This window comes from Diceros bicornis, chromosome 5 (genome assembly GCF_020826845.1).
Source record: "Diceros bicornis minor isolate mBicDic1 chromosome 5, mDicBic1.mat.cur, whole genome shotgun sequence".
NCBI classification, from domain to species: domain Eukaryota; kingdom Metazoa; phylum Chordata; class Mammalia; order Perissodactyla; family Rhinocerotidae; genus Diceros; species Diceros bicornis.
Genome location: NC_080744.1, coordinates 542,373 through 566,471, shown reverse-complemented (window position 1 = coordinate 566,471; position 24,099 = coordinate 542,373). Strand labels below are relative to the sequence as shown.

The 24,099-nt window shown below is 46.9% G+C and overlaps 1 protein-coding gene across 5 annotated transcripts in view; it reads left to right on the top strand.

Moving 5' to 3' along the window:
• Nucleotides 1–23,018: 23,018 nt before the first annotated feature.
• Nucleotides 23,019–24,099, top strand: part of GNG2 (G protein subunit gamma 2) — a 116,270-nt gene continuing 115,189 nt past the window's right edge. For 2 of the 5 annotated variants that reach the window (XM_058540563.1, XM_058540561.1), the window contains exon 1: nt 23,127–23,318. The gene's annotated coding sequence lies outside the window, so the exon portion shown is untranslated. Of the gene's footprint in view, nt 23,084–23,126; nt 23,319–24,099 lie in introns of those variants that run through there. The other 3 variants (XM_058540562.1, XM_058540560.1, XM_058540559.1) reach the window with 3 other exon arrangements.

The window sequence follows — 24,099 nt, the reverse complement described above, 5'->3', positions numbered from 1 at the left end:
AAATCAAAGGAATGAAAGCCACTATTTGTGGGATTTCAGGCAGAAGGGATGAGGTGTGTGAAATTCGAGGGGCATAAAGAATGGCAATATTGATTTTTAGAAAAGCTACCAGAAACACACGTTGCACAGACTATCGTCTCCTGTCACCGTAGCCAGTTCATCACAGTATCTTTCCTGCGTGCCATCTGCTGGGATGATGAATAAAATTACCGTCATGTCAGCACAGCCACCGCGTTCCCCTGCCAGTCTTCCTCTTTGTACAATGATATTGGTGGTCATATGGGATACACTATGTTTTCACAGCTTGCAGGAGCCGGCTTGAGATCCACTCGGCATGAGCATCAGAATGCCTTTAGGACCCTCATCACGCAATACCAATTGAGTTAGAAACATGTTCTGCTCTCTGGACAATTATTGGAAAGGACAAAAGAAAAAAAATAGACAAAAGATTTGCAGAATGTTGACTTTGTTCAGAAAATGCATTGAATAAATAACACGCTGAGACTGTTGGAGAAGGGGGAAGAAGGGCATTTTAGGGCTGACAGGAGAAAGGAAAGCAGGAATTGCCTCGGAGAATGCTTGTCTTTCTGTTAACTAGAAGGGTGCAGAAACCTATTTTTCTATATATAAAAAATCCTCTGCAGCGTGCCTGGCAGTGCTCAGCTCGTGGACCCTGCACAGCAGAGCAGGGTGCACCACTATGGTCTCCAGCCCTGGGCTCCCTGCTGTGGTCAGAGCTGCGTGGCAACCTGGCCTTCCCAGGCGACTGACAACAGTGCTTGTCACCACCTGGGAGACAGGCATCAAGGGCTGGGGAAGGAGGCAGGCGAAAGGCTCCGGGGTGCCCGTGTTCCTCCTCCAGAGGCAGCCAGTCAAAGAGAGTTTCCCTCCTTGTGCGACAGGCTCCATGCTCCTGTGTCCTGTGTATGCCGGTGGCACCCGGTGGTGGGTAAGGAAAGACACATGCCACTCAACACTGGGGCTGCTAAAGCCACTTCGGCGTTCTGGGAGAGTCCTTTCCATGGGGGAGAATGGAAGCACCTGGGATGTCGCCTAAGCGGATTCTGGGAACACAGCTAGGGCTGTAATGAATGCAGAGTTACTGGGTATGTGGCCTGAATGTTCACTAATAGAATGCAAATGTTCTGGAAATAGATTTTCTTTTCCATTCCCTCTAGGGCATTCCATTTATTTCTAACATGTCCAGAGAGACTCGTTTTTCTGTAAGCTCTGAGTTACAACTCCGTTATATGCCTGATTTCAAGATATCCTAAATGCCCACCCAGCTGCTGTATGAACGGATAAGGATAAATTCCATGCTAAAAAGAGCTGGAGACCCTGGTGGTCAGCAGGGTCTTCACCGAAGCAGTGAGCTCTGTAGAATCAGACGTTGGCCCCTGGATCTGCTGTTTGAATGCCCTTTCTGAGGAACTAGCAAGAGCAGACAGGAGAAAGCTTCTAGGATGATGTTTATCGGTGGCCCCAGGCTGAGCCCAGGGCAGAGTGAGGCTGAGATTCAGTAATTACCATGTGAAGCAGGAAGGAACACTGAACTAATCTAATCAAATAAGAGACAAAAAGCATCGGAAAATAGTAAGACAAGAGGAAGACTAGGCATCCGGGGTTTTTATTCTTTCAGCATTACTCCATTTCTTTCATCCTGAGAAGGAGAAAAATTACTTTGCTATTCAGGCCAGATCTCCCAGCTCTCTTTGCCTGCAATGTTTCAGAGGTCCACGCCTCTACAGGTCAGTAAGGTGGGGTTTTCAGACTGCACTCCTGGCTCCCTCTCCTGCCCACAGCTCCAGAACCACCCACCAGGGTCTGAGACAGGTGGGCATCTGAAGGTAACCCATGCCCTTCCTCGCCCCCCTGCTCCTCTACAGACATGAACAGAGGTACCCAAAGAAAAACATTTTAAGGCAAACTTACAAGATTGTCCCTCCTGCCCCTTCCCTCCAACTTCCCAATGAAGGAAAGACCCAAATTGGTGAGGCTCCCAAAGTGAAATTCTTCCTTTCAGAATTGGGAGTAAATGTTAACATTTTACAAGGTAGAAAATCTTAGCTAAAATCCTGTGTTTTTCTTTTTCCTACCACTTTGTATTAGTCTTGCTGTAATTGTCAGATCTCTTGCCGACATACTTAAAAGGAAGCACTAATGTCCAACCTTGAAATTTCGGGATGAGATTCGGGGAGAATGATGCTGTAGTCGCATTTGGTGGGTAAGTAGTGGCCGTGTGGCATCCTGGGGCCGGCGTGGGACTTTGGGCTGGTCTCAGCTCTGCCACTAATTGTTGATTCGCTGTGTGACTTTCTTCATATCTCTATCTCCTTTTATATACAATGGAAGGATACATTTTATGAGGTTGTTTTGAGAGTCAAATGAGCTAATGTGTATGAAAATGCTTTTAGAATTATAAAAAGCCATACAAATATGTGTTTTTAGGTTAACTCAATATATCATCTGCCTCCCTGGTGTCTTCTCTGCCCCCCACAGCTCTCACAAGCACCCAGTGGTCACCCCCCACCACATACATCAAATCTAACCTACTTCTCCTTCCACAGGCCATGTTTCTCTGCACACTCCCAACAGACGCACCTGGAAGAAAACCATTGTAGGGCAAATTTATAGGATTATCCACTCCTGCCCCCAAGCTTTCTTTTCAATAAAGACTCACTGCCAACCTGTAATGAAAAGCTTGTTTTTATAAACACAAAATATTTTCAGTATTATTCTTTTAAACGATCTCATCTCAACATTGATGAAATAAAACAAAAATTAATTGGGAAACTAGTTATCGAAGAAACATACCTCATTTTATATTGTTTCCCATGCCTAGACTCAGAGGAAAGGAAAAATTTGCTGAGACTAAGAGCTAGAATTACTGAACACTTTCTGTGAGCAGAGACTCTGCTAACTCCTGTCAGGTGTGAAGTGAAGAGCATGACTTGTTCTGTTTATAAAGTGAGCTCGTGTCAAAGGTTTCCTAACTCATTAATGAAGGTACTAGCACGATAGTTCAAAAAGAATTAGAAAGATGGAAGTATTTATAGATGCTGAAAAACAAAGAGGAATGCTGAATGAAATTGGTAATTTAGATACAAAACCAATTCATGTCCTAGAGGGCAGAACAGTATGATCTTGGATTTCTCTTTTCAACCCAGAAATCATTTTCTTCTCTTCTGGACAAAGTTAATTTCCATTGCTCTTTGACAAGAATCGTTCGCGTTGCTAGCAATTTTCTACAAGCCAACTTTTACACTTACAGAGTTGTAAACATCCTAATCAATAGTAAACAGCAAGTCAGACGAGAGTACCCACCTGGAGAATCAGATAATCCCCCAAACAGGTCTACACACAACCCCCGCTCAACATTGAGAAGACTTACTAATTCCCAAATTTTGGAAAATTGTTCTTAACAGTACTTTATGCATATTACACAGAAGAATTTAAAATTCATTATTTCATGAGATCTACACGATCCTGAATATTGTTTATTATTAATCCCATTTACACAGATGAGGAAACTAAAATCAAGGAGACAAAGGAATTTATTCAACATAACACACGGTTACCCAGATCTGTTCACTCACGACTTCCTTGCTTCTCTTGCTACGATGATTCTATTGACAAAATAAACATGTTTTACTTCTTTTTATTGAGATACAGCATACAATGGTAAAGTGCAGAAACCTTAGGTACGTAGTTTAATGACTTTTTACATATGAGGATGTGTGTGTGTGTGTGTCTTTTGCTGAACACGTGTCCCCACGACCTGGACCAAGATGTGGAACATTTCTAAGGCCCCGAGCTCTCTCATGCCTCTTTCTGCTCAGTAGCCACCATCATCACTAACCCAGGTAACCAGGGGTGTTTTTTTTTCTGTTGAGGTCATATTGGCTTATAACATTGTGTAAATTTCAGGTGTACATTATTATATTTCAGTTTCTGGATAGTCTGCATCACGTTCACCACCAACAGTCTAGTTTTATCCATCACCATACATGTATCCCTTTCGCCCTCCTCTCACCCCCTCCTCCTCTGGTAACCACTAATCTGTTCTCCTTATCTTTGTGTTAGTTTATCTTTCACATATGAGTAAAATCACACAGTGTTTGTCTTTCTCTGTCTGACTTATTCCGCTTCAGGTAACCATGTTTTTGACGTTATCACTGTAAGGTGGTTTTGCCTGTTTTTCATAAAATGGGATCGCACAGTGGCCTCTTGTGTCTGGTCTCGTGATTATGTCTATGGTGAACATCCATGTTGTTGCACGTGGTAGGATTCTTTGTCTAAAAACTGTTTAGTCCTCCATTGTGTGAATATAGCATAACTCATTTACTCTCTTCCCGGAGGACATTAGAGTTGTCTCCAATTTCTGGCTATAATGCATAAAGCTGTTAAGAATATTTTTGTATCGCCTTCCTGTGGGCAGAAGCATACATTTTTGTTGGCTGCATACTCAGGAATGGGATGGTTGGGTTGTAAGTTATATGTATGCTTAATTTCAGCAGGTATTCAAAAATGGCAAACTTTTTTCCAAAGTGGTTGTACCGGTTTACATTCCCACCAGCAGCGTGTGCGAGTTCTGGCAACTTCACATGCTCACCAACACTGGGTGTTGTCACTCTGTAACTGCTTTGTGGTATGAATAGGTATTGCTTTGTGCTTCTGATGTGGGGCTTCTTAAACAGGTGCGTGTAACACACCGCAGAACATTGTGTCTTTTTGACACGTTCCCTTCTGTTCATTTTGGATGCCACGGTCTTGATGCCGTTTCTCAGTCAAGTCTATTTGGTACTAATGCTTAGTAATATTAGAAAAATTCTTTAAATCTAGCACTGTGTAAAAAGACTAAGTTAGGAACCTCATCAGTACTATTTAAAGAACTATATACATTTAAATAAATGTAACCATAAATTTAAACAATTAGTATAGAGAGCTCTAGGTTCAGAGTGGTTCCCTATACCAGGGAGATAATAGGTGCATGGTGCTCAATTAATGTTTATGCATGGTATCCACTGCATACCTCCCTTCTCTCATTATCTGTTCCGAGTGGGGCTTTGCCATTTTTTGATCAGTGCTTTGTGCTGGTCCACGTTAAATCATTTACTAAATCAAGACAGATTCACTAACTCACAGTAAATTCACTGTTTCTGCAGATAGTCTAAATTTTCAAGAGTGACGCACTAAAATACACAGCAACGTGCGTGGATCTCCAATGCATCAAGCTGAGTGAAAGAAGCCAGACGAAAGAGGCTGCATGTTGTATGACTCCATTTATTCGGCATTCTTGAAAAGGCAAAACCACTGGGATAAAAACGGATCAGAGGTTTCCAGGGACCAGAGGTTGGGGAGGAGCTAACTGGAAAGGGGCGGGAGGGAATTTGGGGAGTGATACATCTTGATTGTGGTGGTGGTTACACAACTGTATGCATTTGTTAAAACTCATGTAACTGTTCTCTAAAAGGGTAAATTTTGCTATATGCAAATTACACCTTAACTTTTTTTATCAGTTACTTACATCTGGCAACCAGGGAGCTGCGAAGGACTCAAGAGGGCATGAAGATCACCGTAACAATGGGCAAGGTGCGTCTCTCCTGTCTGGCGGGATCGGGACTCCACCTGGGTGGCTTCATCAGTAGCTGTATGTCATTGTCAGAGCCTGGGAACCTAACAGCACGCCACCTGTCTTCTGCTTTACCTGACTCTAGAACTTTCTTTATCCCGTATCATTTGATCATGAAGACACTTCATGTTGCTGTGCTGTGTCCATTGGCATCTTTCCATCAATCATGTCCCCTGTGACACTGTGAAAAGTCCCACACAGAATCGACCTTCAACAGAAAATCAGAAGTGGCTCCTTGAGCTGTTCTCCCACCCCTCCTCACGGGCACAGCCTCAGTTCTCCACTCGGGGCAGCCCCACAGCTGCCAGTTCCCAGTTGCTCAGAGGACTTCTCTCCTCTGTAAATGTTGCTCCTCAGCCTCGCCCATCCACTTGTCTCCCAAACTCCTAAAACCCTCTGCATCTGTAGTTTTGCTCCTCAACCTGTGCCTGGGTGGTCACCCATTCCATCACTGAAGATGGCTTTAGATCCAGGGAGAAGATGAAGAGAGAAGAAAGCTACACTTGCCCTTCTGCCCCTGGGTCCAGCCTCCAGGAGAGCAGCCTGACTTCCCATAGCACTGTGAGTGACTGCCTTTTAGCCTGAGTCCTGTGCTCGTAGGCTAGAAGAGAGCCCTCCCCCACTTCCTATATACCAGTATAAAAATTACAATAGAGGGCCTACGAGTATATAAATTCAATAGAGGGCCAGCCCCGTGGCTTAGTGGTTAAGTGCGCGCACTCCACTACTGGCCGCCTGGGGTTCGGATCCCAGGCACGCACCAACGCACTGCTTGTCCGGCCATGCTGAGGCCGCGTCCCACATACAGCAACTAGAAGGATGTGCAACTATGACATACAACTATCTACTGGGGCTTTGGGGAAAAAAAGGAGGATTGGCAATAGATGTTAGCTCAGAGCTGGTCTTCTTCAGCAGAAAGAGGAGGATTAGCATGGATGTTAGCTCAGGGCTTATCTCCCTCACAAAAAAATAAATAAATAAATAATAAATAAATAAATTACAATAGAACAAGTCCTTGCAGTATTCGGAGCCCTGAGACTAGGTCTAGTCACACACGTGTAACGCCTAAAGCATGTTACCTCCCACCACAGCAAATATAGGTTAATTGGAGCCCTCATGTATCTGATAGTTTTTATCCAGGAGTAGAGGTCACAGGCAGACCCTGAGGGGCGACCACAAACATCCAGTGTGAAGGCGGTTTGGGAAGTCAGAAGCTGGGCGGTGTGTAGAGCTCCACCGTGGTGGGAAATCGGCCCAGCTCCACAACCCCAAGGCCTGCTGTCGTGAGATGACATGTGAGGGAAGCTCGAGAGCAGGAGGGAACAGCAAGGACGGCACCACAGGAGACGGGATTTAATTTTCAGCAGCAGTTCTTAAATGCTGGCACGAGTCAGCCACAGCAGGCCCTGCTCGACTGACTGAGTCAGAGCCGGTGGCAGCCGGCCCAGGAGTGTGTGCTTCAGAATACCCCCCGGGACTCGCACGTTTGCCCAGGTCTGGACGCCCACGTGTAGAGGCTCCACCAGGAAGAGAGCCGCCCCCCCACCCTCCACCCCGTTCTGCACTAACTCACATAGCACTCCCCCGGCCCTGTGGGGAAGGTCCACTCATCCCCATTTCACAGGTGGGAACACTGAAGCACAGGGCGGCCACACAGCACATCGGCGGGGGAGGCTGGATTTGAACCCAGTACCCTGGTCTCAGAGACCATGGTAATATTTCAACAGAACTATTAAAAGGAAATAAAACAAACAAGCAAAACATGAAGGCACATGGAAGAAAAAGAATAGGTAGAAACGAGAGGCCAATGAGAAAATCACTCTATAGGAATTAGGAAACTATTGTGAAAAACAGACGTGATCCTCAGCCTGCAGAGGCAGCACGGATTAGAGGAAACGCTGTCCTTCAGGGCTGTACAGACCACGGTGGTCTTAACCGTGGCCCCCAGACAATGCACACTGTCAGGAAAAAGAATAAATTCCGTCCAATAGGCTATACATGAAACATATACTAATGTATTTAAGAAAGACGTTTAACATGAGTTAACTCTCCAGACAGAGCACCCGGAAATCTCATCAAGGCTGATCTCCGAAAGGAAGTTTTTACCCCACAGTATGTTATTTTCCCATTGTCTAAAAGGCCTCCTTTTTTTCCTAACCAAATGGGCACCATGATGTCATGCTTATTTGCCCTCTCCTGACCTAAACAGTAATGAAATTGAGGTCCTTGAAAAACCCTCCTATTCAGAGCCAGGGCAGTAAAAGCTTATTCAGAAATGAGACAATTGTTCTGATAATGTCTAGTCCAGACACAGGGACTCATGAAGGAAGGTACAATTAGAATCTTTTAGTCTGGAGTTGATGTCTTCAAATAAGTTTTCTGAAAATCTGATATTAACGTTATTTTTGTAGAGAAAGGGAGAGAGCAGACATCTTTCCCGGTCTTCCCCAGAGCAGTTAATTGCGTTTCTCCTCTCTGCTTCTACCGGGCTGTCAGGCAGTCACCGGACCTGTGCTTGGCAGGCAGAGTTTCTCTGCAGCAGGCCCAGGGCTCCGCAGACCTACCCAGAAGTGCTGAGAAGCTGGCCACTCGCTGTTCCAGCCAGAGCAGGCAGGGACTCGCGCAGGGTCCAAACTGGACAAGATGGCGGTTTGGCCTATGTTGCTGAGGGATGGCCCACATGCGACGCTTTTTCACAGAGCGTAGCTATTTGCCAGAATTGAAGACAGAAAAAAAATTCCTCTGGAGAACTCGGCTGCTCATCTTGGTGCCACCAAAGCAGCCGACTGAGCTGTTGCAGCCCAGGACGGACCAAGTTATAAAGCAGAAGAGACAGACAATCGCATTAGGTTACAATTAGCCAAACTATTTCAGGTGCCTCTCTCAACACAATTCTTGCTGTAAATCACAGGGAAGGTCTTCGGGGCAAAGAGAGAGGGGGTGTTGCTTTTCTATTAATGCACATAAATAACTGTTGCATGGACAGATGAAGGCACAACCGCTCCTCTGTGTGTTTTACTCTTGAGAGTGATTCTCATTCCTCTCTCTTGCTCTTCCCCGTTACCTCCTCCCTGACGTTTCCAGACACTTGACTGTTTAGTGCTATGGAAACCACCTAAATATTTTGTGCGTCGACTCTGCTCTCGCCTTCCAGTGACGCCCTTTCAAAGCCTCCCCACATTGTCAGGAATGGTTTTTCCAAAATGTAAACCTGGTCATACTGTGATCTTCTGGCTAAAATCTTTTATGGTTCCTCATTTTTCCACATTGTTGAAATGTCATGGAAGGTACTTCCCATACTGACCCCGACCTCAATCCAGTGTCCCCCGCAGCACACCCGGCCACTGGCTCCCGCTCTGCCCACCATTCATGGTTCGCAGAATCAGCCGTGCCCTGTCCCACACTCAAGCCTCTGCACGGGCCCTGACCTCATCTGCTATTCCTCGGCCCTCAGCCGCCATCTCAATTGCTACCTCTGTTCAAAAGACTCTCCTGGAAACTCTGGCAAAATAAATCCATCTCCTCCCTATGCTTCCCCCTCTCAGTTTCCCCATCTGTTCTCCTGTGCTGTTTACGTGGCTGTCCCAGCTACTTAACCATTGGGTTGAAGACACTCAACTTGTTGAGGTAAAAACATGGACCCATTTTATCGTTCGAATGGCTGCCCCCAACTTTGTTCCAGCGGCTCTCCTTTCCCTCTGGGCAGCGAAATCCCTTAACAATATTTCATTCTACCCCATAACTCTTCAGTGCCTTCTGTTTGTTAAAACAACCTGGTCCTGTTAACCACCTCATACTTGGTTCACTGTCCAGCCCCCAGGGCAGGCTGGGGAGGGGGAGCATCCGCTCTCTGACATCATCTCCTTCCTTCAAGTATCAGAGTGAGGAGCAGGGCAGGTTCCCTTTGTCACTTTTCCCATCTGCTTCAGTGGTAGTGAGGTTGCTGGCAGCTCTCTCGTTTTTCACAGCTGGTTGGAGGTGGTTGTTGTGTAAAGAGTCAGTGTGGTCAGAGGGAAGCCCCAAAATCTCCATGGAAGAGATTTCCTCTTCCCAGGAGAATCCACAGCGACTTCTGGCTGACCCCCCATCTCCACGGAGGCATCACTCACATCCCTCTGATGTGTGTCCCTCCTTGCCCCTCGCCCACGGCATTTGCTGAAATAATTGGGAGCTCTTGTGGGGTTTATTGTTAGAGAATTTCACCTGTTAGACATATAGGAGCAATAATAAAATCTTGAAAAGGAAAACATGTGCTCATGTGCTCAGGTTTAAAATAAATAGTCTGAAAGACACCTAATTTATTGTAGACTCTTTTCAGTTCTTTTTTTTTTTCTTGGCTCTCTTAGGAATGTGTTTGTCTATGGGCTAAATTGGAGTATCATAGGGAGCCAATCACTCTTTAAAATTTGTCATTTAAATCAAATAAAAATCCATGTATCTTTATAATTAGATCTTAGATAAATCTGGCCCAGCATTTCTCAAAGTGTGCTCTAAGAACTAAGAGGTGCTCCGTGAAGACACTGCTCAGCAGTCAGATACGTCCGGGCAACACCATATTCCCAAGAGTCACCATCAATATCAAAAGGTCTGAGAAGTTATGCGGTAAATAAACCTGTTTAATATTCTTGAACCCAAGATTTTGCAGAATGTTTGAGCTGAATTTCTTGCCCCAACTTTTTACCCCGTGTGAGGTCTACTGGCCCAGTTTGGAACATGCTGGCTTTGGGATGAGCTGAAGGCCAGAAAGCAGACAGGAGACGGCAGTGCCAAGGCCTGGAGACCTCGGCTTTGTTCCCGGAGGACCCGGCGTCGGAGCGTTGTCTCTGGCGTCATGTCTGTAAAACACGGGAGCTTTACCTCACTGCCCTCCAACCTCACAGGACAGACTTGTGATTCAGCTGCCGAAAATGAATAACAGCACCAGTAGTTCTCCGTGTGTGTTTTTCAGCAAACCTATGGAAATTCTGCCTGATTAGGTTTTTAAAACCTTTATATGAAGCATTTGTCAAAAGGTAAAAAGATTTTTTTTTTGAAAAGAAACAACAGATTAATTTTAAACCGTTTGATTCTAAGATGTGATGAAAAGTCAAGGAGGCGAGATAAAAGTTTTGTTTTTATATACAGAGAGCAATACAAAATTTATGTATTTTACATTTTTTTATATGCCAGTGCTTTTTATAGACAGGACTAAGCAGAGAAAACACCCAGGCTACGAAAACCATAGAAATCTGGATTAATTCATTTTTGGCATGTGGTTTTACCAGGGTGTTACCAATCAATAAAAAGAAAATAGAGAAATAACTGCATTTTGTCATTTCTCCAAAGTTATTGGATAGCAATAAAAACTCATTGTCAAGCAAATATTAGAGCATTTGGAGTTTTAGTTCTAAAATTACAAAACTACCCAAATAAAATGATTCTAGAAATCATCCATGAGACTTGTGTGTCGGTTTTGTTTCAATCTAACCTAATTGTTCCACTCCAGTTAGATATTTCAGATTTCCTCTCGCTGGGACTCAGGCTGATTGCTGCAGGCTTGGCCTCCTGAGAATGGCATCTGTCTTCCTGTCAACAGGCCAGGCTTCCACCCACAAACCGGGGATTTCCCCTTCTTTTCCCAGTCTTCCCTGCAGCGAGGGACATGCTCCTGCCTCGGGAAGAGCACGGTGCCTAATGACAGTGGCTCCTTTCCTCTCTCTTGTGTGAGAAAAAGGCTTGAGATTAAATTCTCTGCCTTTGTAACTACGATTTTTGTTTCCTCGCTGTTCTCACTGAGGTCTTTGTGTGGCGAGTGGCTGGGACCCACTGCACTCACATGGCAATCAGGAAATCAGCCCTCAGCGTCGCCATGGTAACCAGAGGGGGGAGAAGTCCGTTTTATCACAGTCGGCTGTGTCCCTTCCTGGAGGCCTACAGAATGTTTCTGCAGAGGTCATTCTGAACACAACAGCAAGTGCCTGTTGGTGTCAAGACACCCGTGTTCCGGCACCTGCACGCCGCAGGCCGAGGTGTGATGAGCTTGGTGACAGTAGGTCAGGTGTGCTCTCCCCCAGAGCACAGGGGTGGCCTGGTCTCCCGGCAGGTCTGTGAGCACGAGCCCCACTGCACTGCCCAGTTCTCTCTCCACCTGCAGGTCTGCAGAGGAGAGCAGGGACAGATGTCGTGCCAGGAGAGGGGGCATTGGGGTTCGGTCAGGGCACAGCTCCACTTTTATGGTGAGAAGAGCCTCGACCTGCGGAAGTGGGGCAGAGGGTGCTGTCCCGAGAGAGGAAGCGTCTGTTGAGTCGTTTCCTGCCACATCTGCTTCTGGAGCTGGGGGCAATCAGGTTTCAATTTAAGAAGAAAGTCATGTGAGGTTAACCAGGGAGATTATCTCTTACAGCCATGGTCACTAGAATCCTTAGTTGATAGGCAAGACCGTCTGTAATAGACAGGAGGGGCCCTGGACCCGGACCACCCTTGGCTTCCGGATTTCTTTAGTCTGACCCACAACTGATCACATTTATAACTAGAGTTGAGAATGCACCACTTGATTTCAACTCTTCTAATGGCAAATCCTAACGGGCCAGGAGATTGGAACACCATTTTATGAATGAGGATCCTTTTCTTTGTAAAGTGAGAAAAAAGCTCTCATCTTCTTTTTCTTTTGAAACAGTAGAATGTTACTCTTTTTGTCTTTTGAAGATGAAATGAACTAACTCTTGATTTCCCCCTTCTTCCTCCAAACTTCCCCCACTCCCTGTGCTCATCTCGGGAAATGGCTGCAGCATTCACCGTTCCTGCTTCCTCCCCTCACGTTCAGTCTAGCAGCAAATTCCTATAGGTCTGGTTTCAAAATATATCCTGAATTCACTCTCTTCTCTCCACCTTTATAACCCACCATACCCAAGCCATTGCTGTCTTTCTAAATTCTCGAAGAGCCTCCTGACTGGTCTCTGGTCCATTAGGTCGCGTACCTCCTGTCTTAGGATGCCAGCAGAGCATGCGTGCCCCTGTTCAGACCACCCCTGCCCACCTACAGCTGTGCAGAACACTCAGGTACGACCGTGACCCACCAACTCCCCCGGCCTGCCCCTCCATCCTACATCCTAACACTTTCTACCTGTGCACTCGTTCTGTTGCGCTGGCCTCCGCCGGTTCTTGAAACACCCAGCACTGCCTCATCCCGGGCCCTGCACTTGCTGGAGCCCTCTTCCCACATGTAGGAGGCCTCCTTCCTGCACTTCCTTCACTCTCCAAATGTCCTCTCCACAGGGGGCTTTTGTACCAGCCTGGGTCTGGGTAGGACACAGGAGGGACAGATGTTTAGGAGAGTGAAGGAACTAGTTATGGAGGAGTGTCAGGGTTCAGGAAACTAACTGCAAGATCTGGTGCCACACCTGGGCTTGAAGGGCAAAGAGAAGAAATAGTGCTGGAGGGGGCACCGAGAGTTGCAGGCTTGGAGACGGGGGGCTGCCCAGCAGGAGCAGTGGTGACGAGGGAGGGACCCAGGACCAGAGCCGAAGGCCGAGGAAGAAACACATTGACCTCACTTCCTGAGCGTTGGCCAGACACAGCTGGACACCAGAGTCCAAGGTGTAGGGTAAGGGAGCACTGGGTACTGTTCAAGTTATCTATTGTTGCATAACCCATTACCCCCAAGACACAGCAGCTTGAAACAATAGACACATTGTCTCTTACAGCTTCTGTGGGCCAGGGATTTGGAAGCAGCTTATCTTGATGTTCCAGACCCAGGTTTCACATGATGTCATAGTCAAGACGTCAGTGACTTGAAGGCTTGTGTGGGTGGAGGGTCCGTTTCCAAGGAGGCTCACTTATGTGGCTGGATGTGGGAGGGAGACCTAAGGTCCTCCCCGTGCGGGTGTCTCCACAGGGCTGCTTGAGTGTCCTCACAACATGGCTACTGGCTTCCCCCACACTGAGTGACCCGGGAGGCCGCGTGGAAGCTACTGTGCATTTTACGACCTGGCCTCAGCCACATTCTGTCAGTTCCATAGGTCAGCTTTGAGTCAATGTCAGGGAGACACACAAAGGTGTGCATGGCAAGACCCCAGAGTAACTGGGTCATCTTGGAGATGCCACTGAGCACAGAGCAAAGCAGAGAAGGGTGGAGGGTGAACTGGGAAGGGTGGGGAGAGGTGGACTCCAGCACCAGAATGACCAGCACCTTCCTTGACCATCCACTCACTACTGTGTGCTCTCTGTTCTCCTTCACCCTGATGTTCCTTCTCAGGACGTAATGCTACCTGACGTATCCTCCATCTATGTGTTGACTGTTTCAGTTTTGATTGCCCACTCTCATAAACTCCATGAGATGAGAGACTGAGGCTATTTCGTTTCCTGCTGGCCCCTAGTAAGCTTCCAGTAAATCCTTGTGTATTTGAATGTATAAGTTATACCCAATTTTAGATGAAAGTAAATGCCTTTAAATGATCAATTCCAGTAACATCCCCACCCTTTTTAAACTGAAAGGTTATCTCCCCCAAAAGAGAGTAAGTAATACGACTCAGTGATTAGAATTCTCCTCTGGGGGGGCTGGCCCCATGGCTTAGCGGTTAAGTGCGCATGCTCCGCTCACTACCGGCGGCCCGGGTTTGGATCCTGGGCGCACACCAACACACCGCTTGTCTGGCCATGCTGAGGTCTTGTCCCACATACAGCAACTAGCAGGATGTGCAGCTATGACATACAACTATCTACTGGGGCTTTGGGGGAAAAAAGGGGGGAGGATTGGCAATAGATGTTAGCTCAGAGCCTGTCTTCCTCAGCAAAAAGAGGAGGATTAGCACGGATGTTAGCTCAGGGCTGATCTTCCTCAGGAAAAAAAGAAAAAAGAATTCTCCTCTGGAGTTTTGCAAGCAACACGCGGCCTCTTGGTCTTTCCTCCCTCTTCGCCTTCTTTTAGTCTCTCTTCCTTCAAGGTGTTGTTGTTTTCCCTTAATTTTAAAACCAAGTTTTCCTATTTCTCCCTCTTAAAAGTAAATTAAATTATCTCTTGTTTATTTGGTTCTCAGTTGAGTTCTCTTCTCAGAGATTTCATTTAAAAATGGTTCCCATGAGAAAAATAACTCTTCCCTCCTAACCCTGCCCTCATTTCCCTCTTGTTTGTTCCTGAAATCTGTCACGGGTGCCTGTGGACACTTCTTGTCCCCTGTGGCACTTATGGGGCTAAAGAGATTGCTGACCTCCAGCTACTGATGGTCAGAAGAGAACAGATCGCAAGCAGAAAATGTTTCTCCTGGGCACTCGGGTCACGTTCATGATGGTTTATCCCAATTGACCATAAGAAGAAGAGGCAGCCTACGAACCCAAATCTGGGGTGGTGGAAGGATGGTTTTCTCCTCCTTTCTCCTACCTTTCCAGATACAAGCAGAAGAAACCAGTCCCTTATGTTAGGAAGTGGGATCCCTGGCGTGGGGAGACAAGCTGACTGTCCAAGTGGAAAGACACTCACCATCCCACATGAGGGCTACACGGTCTTCATCCGAACGCCTTTCAGTAATGAAGTGCACGTGGTTTCACCATTCGTACCAGAGCTCACAGCTTCTCTCTTATTAATGCTAACCCTCATCATTTACAGATATTATAAATATGAATGGTGAGTTTCTGTTGTTCTTGTGAAGTTCACTCATTCATTTAACAAAGATTTAGTGCGTGCTTACTACATGCCCGGCGCCATCAAGACTCTGGCTAACCAAGATAAGCACTCACTTATCTTCCTAGAAATTGAAGAGTAGAAAGGTGTTTTCATTTTCCCTTCTGATGATTGTCATAAATGGTGAGTGTTTAAAGAATTTCCTTAGACTGTTACTCCAGAATAAAATGGGAGTCTGTCTTGCTAACGATTAACCTAATCCATTCATTCTGAACATTTTCATTTCTTCCTTGAAACCTTGTTTTTCTCTAGTGGTGTCCCCTCAGATACGGGCATGTACAAGATTTTTCCCTCTTGACTATATTATTTGAGGTTATTTCTGCCACCTTCTTCAGATATAAAACCATTGACATATGCAATCTTTAAGTAAAGGTGCAGATAATATAGTTTTCCACTCTTACATCAGAGTGCCAGGTGTGTTTATAGGGTCTTGGTGGGGTTTTTTAGTCACATTTATGCTGTCAATTTTCAGTTAGTATAACTCTACTTTCTAGATGCAAAAATTTGAGGTTTGAGAGAAATGTACATAAATATTTTAATAGCAAACAAATGATTTGGCTGTGGTCTGGGTGAATTCCAGTATTTTGAGCTGGGAAGGAATCAGTGACAATAACCGGTCTTGAGCAAGTAACTCACTCTTTTCCTTTGAAAACAAAGCCATAAATGACAATGTGTAAATAATGACAAACTTGCTTACTAATAAGATACTATAGGACTTAATTTTTTTAAATTACAATTAAACCTATAGCTGTGTGGCTTATAAGCTGCCCCCTGAAATTAATCTCTGCACCTCAATGGGCATGCTTCTGCCTTCATTCCATAAGTGACAGATGATCGCACACCTGCTATGTGCTAGGCCCTGAGCACTGTGGGAGGGACTGGAGATACAGCCCTGGGGAAGACTTGACCTGCGTGTTCTAGAATTCCAGATGTGGTGGAGGAGAGAGAGGGACATGCAGTGACAGGACAGCGTGCCAAGAGCTCTAACCAGGGTAAGCGAGGTGACCGTGGAGGAAGGGGACACAGCCAACCCAGCCATTTTCTTTTAGAAAACTGTACAAGCAAAAATAATTTGCTAAGGAATCTTATTTGTTGATTGTGTTTGCCAAGTCAATAATTTGAGATTTCCAAGTTTACATCACAAATTCTTCTCTGTTGAAATTTCCTTTTGTAATCATACAAGTAATACTTAAAGAATGTTGAATGACTTCTTACGAAAGTAACTGAAAGTAACATTTCAGAGGAAGTGATCTCGGATGTTTTGCATTACCAAAAACGCACCTTCCAAGTAACTGAAAGTAACATTTCAGAGGAAGTGATCTCGAATGCTTTGCATTACCAAAAATGCACCTTCCAAGTTTACAGATCTGTAGGAAGAGCAATCAATTGACAAAACTTTGTAAGAACTTTCTACATGCGAGTCTTCATTACCATCTAAGTCAAGGACAGGCTTCTCCTCCTGGTTTGAGGTTATCACTCGGCTGGTAGCCTCAGGGTCTTGGCCTTTAACCGTCAGTATCACCTTCCCTCCTCGCCACACCCTCTTCTCACTTTCTGATTCCCAAGGACATTTTTGGGAATATTTTAAGCAGCCTTGGGGGTTTATTTGGTCATTCCCCTAGAATTTTGTAAAACGTATGTTTCCGTATTTTCAAAGGGGTCAGTCAGCAGGACTGACGACTCTCTTCCAAGAGGCCTAGCTGTTCAGATTCACTTAAAGTTAACAGACGGCTTCTGAGCACACACAACCTGCGAAGCGCCCGGTGCCCGGTGCAGAATACCCGGAGAGGGAGGCACGGCCCTCGCCTCGGGCACTCAGTCCAGTGTGAGACTCCAGTGGACTCTGGCAGAGAGACAGATTCCCCACCCAGCACTCAACAGCGCAACTCCCTCCTCGACTCCTGTGGTTCTGTTTCAGAAATTCTATTATAGGAAAACCTTAAAACTTAGGGAGAAAGCAGAGCTGGGAGACCCAGGTCAGAAGCAAACCTGCGAATCCTCTTCACTGAGGGAAGTCAACAGACACAGAAACGAGCACCCCAGAGCCCTGTTTCCCCTCTGCAGCCTTTGCCATCCTATTTACTGTTGGAGTAGATTGCCCTGTCCGTCCTCACACTCGGCACAGAAAAACCAAGTCTTGCCTTTCCACCTTGCCTGCAAATTATTGGAGTTATTATTGTATAGCTTTTCTTTCAGACACTTCAAAATGCCTTACTCTGTGTTGTTCATCTACTAGTTCGCATCCTTCAATCCTGACGGCCCTTTCGGAGGACTCTCCCAGGCTTCGCTCTGCGCCGTGTTCTCGCCTCGGTCAGGCTCTGGCTGACGGCCTCTTCCTCATCTCGTTGCCCGCTTCCTGATCTTCTGTGTGGGTCTTCAGAGACTTTTTAGAGGGGACAAGTCGTATTTTGCAGAATTGCTGTTTCTGTTTTTGTGGTAATAATGCATTCGGTTTACACTCTCGCATCACCCTAGTCGGCAGTCTGGCTCCCGCTCCTGCTGGAGGAAGGTTTGGAATGATTTCTGCTCACGGGATGACACAAGCTTCAGACTCGGGGCAGGCAGTGTCCACTCTGGAAGTGTCCAGCCTTTGTTCCCACTTAACTGGCCACACTACCCCTGCACACAGCTGCTTGGCTTCACGTGTGCAGGCCTCCATGGTTCTTTCTGACCTACTTCCAGCTCTGGCTCTGTCTCCCTCCCCATCTCCATGCCCAGTGTGGTCTTCAGGAGACCTCGTGCCCCACCGTGAGCCCTCTTCCAGCCCCTTAGCCTCCCTCTACCCTTGGCCTCCGAACCCCACCCCCCCATCAACACTGTGCTTGTTCTCTCGTGAGGTGTTAGGAAAGCAAGTTTCTTGAACTCCATCACTCAACCTCCCCAGGGCTTCACGTATGTAATACACACATGCATACATTTCGGCTAACAACCCAAATAAGTTCAATTTTGGTGACATTTCAGGCAATATTGGAGAAGAACCTGGGGGCCTCATACTATTCTGTGAATCCCCTGGTTGGCCCTGCCTGGGGCAAAGGGAAAGGAGAATCAAGCCCCTCCCACTTTGCCTTCCAGATGGACCGAGAGGTGGCCATCACTCTGCAAACCCCTGTCCTACCAGCTCTTGTGTTGGGCTCTGAGACAGGGACTGGCGTTTTGAGAGGTTCAGCCACCATCTCGCGAGAAAGATTAGTTCTGCCCACCCAGCCCTGACTCTCTTTACACCCAATATGATTCAGCCTTCATGGCTCCTAACGGCTGGGGGTGGGCTCAGGTGTCTGGGGGAGGGAACGACCTGTGACACACAGATCAGATCAAGATTATGCCTTTTTTGGACAAAGTCTTTAGAGAGACTTCTATTCTCTTTAGTTGATCCAAGAAATGCCTGGAAATCTGGTTTTTCCGTGGTAAAAGAATACCTCAATGATTCATTTTTTTAACCTTGATTACTCTTTGGCACAACAATTAAGCAAGTTATTAAATGTATCGTGAATGTCTGTGAGCAGGCAAGACTTATTAATCCATGAATTCACCTTCTTATCCCCATTTTGCTCTTCCCTGTTCACCACAGTCCACACATGCACTCAAGGAGGTGTTGCTGGTATGGTTTATGGCTCCTGATACAAAGTAAGGAAGGACAGAGCGAGAACAAAGCTGAGACATGTAGGGAGGACTTGGCCAGAGAAGAGAAGTCCATCCAAGTAGTAAAGAGCCAGCTGGGCATGGCCGGGACACACACACACGCACACACACACGCACACACACACGACAATACTGCAAAGAGAGTATAGGAAGAGTTTGAGGATTTGGCTCGGGGGCATCTGTAAGGTGGCGAGAACTGGAGAGGGCAGGAGGGAACATGAACAGTGTTTCTGGCTCATAAATTAGTCCCTTTAAAGTTCATCCAGAAATGCAAGTACAGAATAGCTTTCTTTCCTTTTTTCTATTTCCTTTTATTTTCTAAATTGCTTTGTTGCCTGACCGTGCTTCTCTGTAAGCAGTTCAGTGTGGAAACGGAACCAGCTCTTGCCCCAGGATTCTCTAAGGTCACCTATATGACAAACACTCAGAATGTGGTACGTGTGCACCAGGGTTTTCTGCAGACAATTTGCAAAAAATAAAGGAATTATTATTTCTTATCCCATGACCAACTTCTCATATCAGAAACTTCCCTTTTTCCTCCTTCCCAGGCAACCAAAGGAACACAAAAGCGGTTTTGGAATTTCTGCCCATATAGCCTTTTCATTATACAAACATCTGTTAGCTACCTGCTGTTTAACAAGCAAAGATGAACAGAACAAATCTCCAACCTTGTGAAGGGGCTCAAATAGTGAGTGGTGAGTGAGGTGGACATATAACAACTCATGAAACAATGCAGCTGGTGCCCAAGTGGACATGAGGCAGGGTGCCACGCACTCACAGAGCAAGAGACAGAGGCTCAGCTGGCGAGGTCAGGGAAGGCTTCTGAGAGAGAAGAGTCTGAAAGGATAAGTTGGGGTCACCAACTGACAAAATGGAGGAAGGAATAAGCACATTTCTGGCAAAAAAAAAGAGCATGTGCCAAGATGCAGAGGAGAAAAGAGCATGGCCCCGTGGGAACCTGCCACGAAGACGGGTGTGGAGTGAGTGGACGTGGGGTTGCCACAGGTTAGATACTAAAGTTAGAGTGTAGTTGGGCGACATTATGGAAGGCCTTGTAAGCAATGGGAGGGGAGATACTGAAAAATTACACACGGCAGTGACATGCTCAACTCTTCATCTTAGAAATGTACTTCTGTGGGCGTGGCTTAGAAGAGAGCTAGGAGGCAGGAGGACCAAGTAGGGAGTATTGCAGTCATACAGGGAAAACCCAGGAATCTATTAATCAGACAGTGGCCAGGGCAATAGGGAGGAGTGGTGTGGTCAAAGAGAGAGTCTGGTGGTGGGAATGGAGGGATGAGGAAATTTAAACCAGACCTGGGGTAACAAAGACAAATGGTTCTGATATTACTCTTACATTCCTGCTGTGGGCAACTGGTTTGTATTCCTCATTAAATGGAATGGAGAAGAGAGAAAGGAGAACAGCTTTGGATGAGGTAATCTCCATAATTTGGGGAATGTTAGTGTTAAAGAACTCCAAGGAACTTCAGCTAGAACGCTCAGGAATGCAGGAGAGCTGTCAGGCCAAGACGATGGCCTCCTTGTTACCATCAGCCTCCTAACCAGGTAGATGCAAGAACTACAGGGTATCAATGCCTACAAACAGGCTACCGATGAACAGGCTTTGTTTTCTGTGTTGATAAAATGTGTCTGGGGTAGGCTCATACTCAGTTACTGACGGCACGAACTGCTCACGGTGAGATGCAACTGTACCTCCTAAGAAATGCACACTTGGTAGGCGTACTTACCACACTTGTGTTAAGAGCTCTGAACTGGAGTAATCTTCTCTCTTACTGAATCTATACCACACATTTTTCTTTTCTCTCCAGAAAAAGAGGCTATTAGGACCAGAAAGCAAGGAGGTTAATGACAGCAAGAGAAAGATCTTAAAATCTAGTTTTCAGCTTTGGGGAGAGGATGGTTGGCACTTCCCAGCAATGGCCAGGTTAACCTACTGAGAGTTTTATAAGGGCCAGAGAGGGAAGAACCCATCAGACGGCAGCAGGACAAATTCCTAGAGACTTTGTTGTCTGAAAGAGATTTTCCTATACAGACATAAAGATAAGTACCAACCACTTTCTGATGGTTTGGAGAAACTGTGAGAAGGGGAGAGAGAGAGAGAGGACTTATTTAAGTCCCTTAAGACAAATAAATCTTAAAAAAAAAAAATACTTATTTGAATCCAGAGTTAACGTCAGAAGCCACTAGTCTAAAATTAACCAAAGATTTGTTTCCATAATCTTCCAACCATTAATAACTGTGCTTCTCATTTTTCTTAGACTTAGTATCATATACATCTAAATTTTTGTTTAAAAGCTCCTAGTAACCGTTGGCACCAAGATTCCTGATTTAGAGGAAATTCACGTCTGATTTTCACTGGGTTGCAGGAGGCTGTGGGAATCTATGTCCAATCCTCTTCCGCTGCTACAATTCTATCTGCTGGTGGCTCAGAAGTTTTAGTTTCTCATTTTTAATCTTAAAACAATCCAAATTTTCCGATGTTCCTTTTTGATAAAAGATTTCCAGGAAGAAATAAGCAAACTCTGTTCATGGAACATCAAATCAAAACAAAGAGTATCCTGGGGCTGTCAGAACATTTCATAGAAATCAAGTTCTGTGCCCTCCAGGCTGATGTGCTGTGGTCCCCTAGGTGGGTTAGGAAGGCTCAGCTGGCTTCTTCCCTGAGTGTCCAGGTAACCTGCGTCAGCCCTGCATTTCCATTTCCTGTTGGTTTACTTGCTGGAGGATTTAAGATTAACTTTCCAGGCACGGAATCCTGAGGAGAGGTTTCTTAGCAGCGTTGCCTGGACACAGAAGAAGGATTCCCCCGCCCCCAGCCTGTGTTTAATCTGTAGCTGCCCCAAAGCACCTGTGTTGGTCGGGAGAGAATGACTTACAAGCTGAATGAATCGTCACCAAGAGCATCTGCGTTAGTCATGGATACGTTAACTAAGGGGGGTCGGGAACCAAATACTGATCCTGCTTTGGCTGCTGATGCCGACGTCACCGGCCATCTCTGAGCTTCCACATCCTCTAAAAATAACGAGCTAATACACACGAACACTTCCTATGTTATCATTTTGTGTGCCATCTCATTTAATCCTCAGATTTCTGCTGAGGGTCTGACTATACTCATCTCCATTTTGCAGATGAGGAAATTGAGGCATGTAAAAGTTAAATAATTTGCCCAAGTTCATACAGTTTGGATTCAAATCGGGTGAACAGACTGCCTGCAGGCTTTGCCCTCATCCATGACACTACTAAAGCAAGGATCCTGAGGGTCCTTTCAGCCCTACGGTGCGGGGAAGGGGTTATTTCTGGGCTGGGACTCGTGGCATTCAGCCCCATCTTGTTCCTTCCCACCACGGAGAATCTTCTGGGAATATGTCTTCATATGAGGCCACAGGTAGCAGAGCAAGACTTGGTGTAGTTCCTGTCCCCACAAGAATACTTATCGGGGCCACTCTTTTCTGAGCATGTGGGTTAACGCAGATCTCAGTGGCAGTGGGACCTTGGAGAAATTAAGTGTCTGGAATGTTGGCCACAGAAAAAGGCTGCAGCTAGAAGCTGCAGGCGGCCAGCTCCCAGCCAGCCGTCCTGATAGGGACCCTAGGAAATCAGGAGGAGTCATGGAGGCTGGCGCCGGATTTCAGGGCCACAACTGGCCAGGGGCTGTTGACCCAAAAAAGACAGCAGAGGCAGCAGCAAGAAGCAGCCAAGTGCAGGCTGAGAGAGCAGACTGCGTGCGGGCGCGGGGCGAGGGGGCGGCTGCTGGACGCTGCTGTGGAGGAGAGGGTGAGGGGGAAGGGGAGGAAGAGCGGCGGCCCAGAGCGAACAAAGGGATGGCGACCCTCGGCGCCTCGCGTCAGGCGCCCGGGGGGGCGAAGCCGGGGCCGCCGAGCAGCCCCGAGGCGGCGTGAGACGGCGCGAAGAAGGCGGCTCAGAGCGGCCGAGAAGGAGGAAGTGGGAGACGCGCAGCTTCCTGCGGGGAGAAGCTCGCCGAGGACAAAGCCGGGCGGGGACCGGCGCCGCCGCACGCGCCGGCGGGCAGCGCCCCCTGCGCTGGGCGGGCCGGGCGCGCGCGCGGGCGGGCGGGGCGGCTGCGCGAGCGGCGGCGCAGATCGGCGCGCAGCCGCCTCCCCGGACCGGCGCCGGCTGAGGTAAGGGACGCGCTCTCGTGCGGCTCCTCGGGAAGCGCCCAACCTGGCCGTCGCCTGTGGGTTTCGGGGCGGATTTCCGAGGGGAGACGGGGGCGCCGCTTCAGGATCGGGGGCATGATGGGGATGGCTTCTTCCAGGAGGGCTTGCTAGGACGGCTGCGTTTGTGACACAGCTGCTTTAAGAAAACCGTCATGAGCACTCGGCTCTGGTGACTCGTCAGGGAAGCGCACGGCGTGTAAGCAGCTGCTCGCCTCGTTCTCTGGGCGGAGAAGCGGGCCGAGGGGAAGCGGGTCGGGGCTGTGGGGCTGTGGGGCGATCATCTGCGCCTTTCAGGGTGTCAACTGCTCATTGCATTATCTTTCTGACATAGTGCCCTGGGGCGGCTTCTGTTTTGCAGCAAAATGACTGTGACTTGGCTTTTTTGTTGCTGTTTTCAAATCCTTTTGTGCTCAGAATTTGCCAACAAAGGCTGGAATTGCTATGTGAGGGGCAGTATTTACCATTAAGAAACGGTGTCCTCCCTCGGCTCTGCAGCCGCTCTCTGATCACCTCGGAAACAGCTACCGTTTCCAGTAGGTCTTTTCCGAAAGTTGCATCCTTTCTCAGAGGAGTGTGGCGGGTTTAACTTGTCTAGAGCGAGACATCGGTGTGTGTGGCTTTTGTGTTGATATGGATTTTATTCATCTTTAGGTCAAGATGCATGCTAACTCAGTGCGGGAAAAACGCAGGAGCGGCTGAGTCTTTTCCTCACCTGGATGCACTGTAGACAGACAGGAATAGTCAGATCAGAACGTGATTTTTATTCTTTCATTTTCGTGAGCAATGAGTCCTCTTAATGAGAGTTTGTGACCGTGACTTGTTCATATTTATGAACGACATGTAGAAGAGCAATAAATAGGTCTAACGGATTAGAAATGAGATTGAGCTTCCTTTGGCAGGGTGTGTGGGAGAAAGAGTTTAATACTCTAGCATAGCGTGATTTTAAAAATGAGGCTTTGTCTCTGACGGAAAGTGTG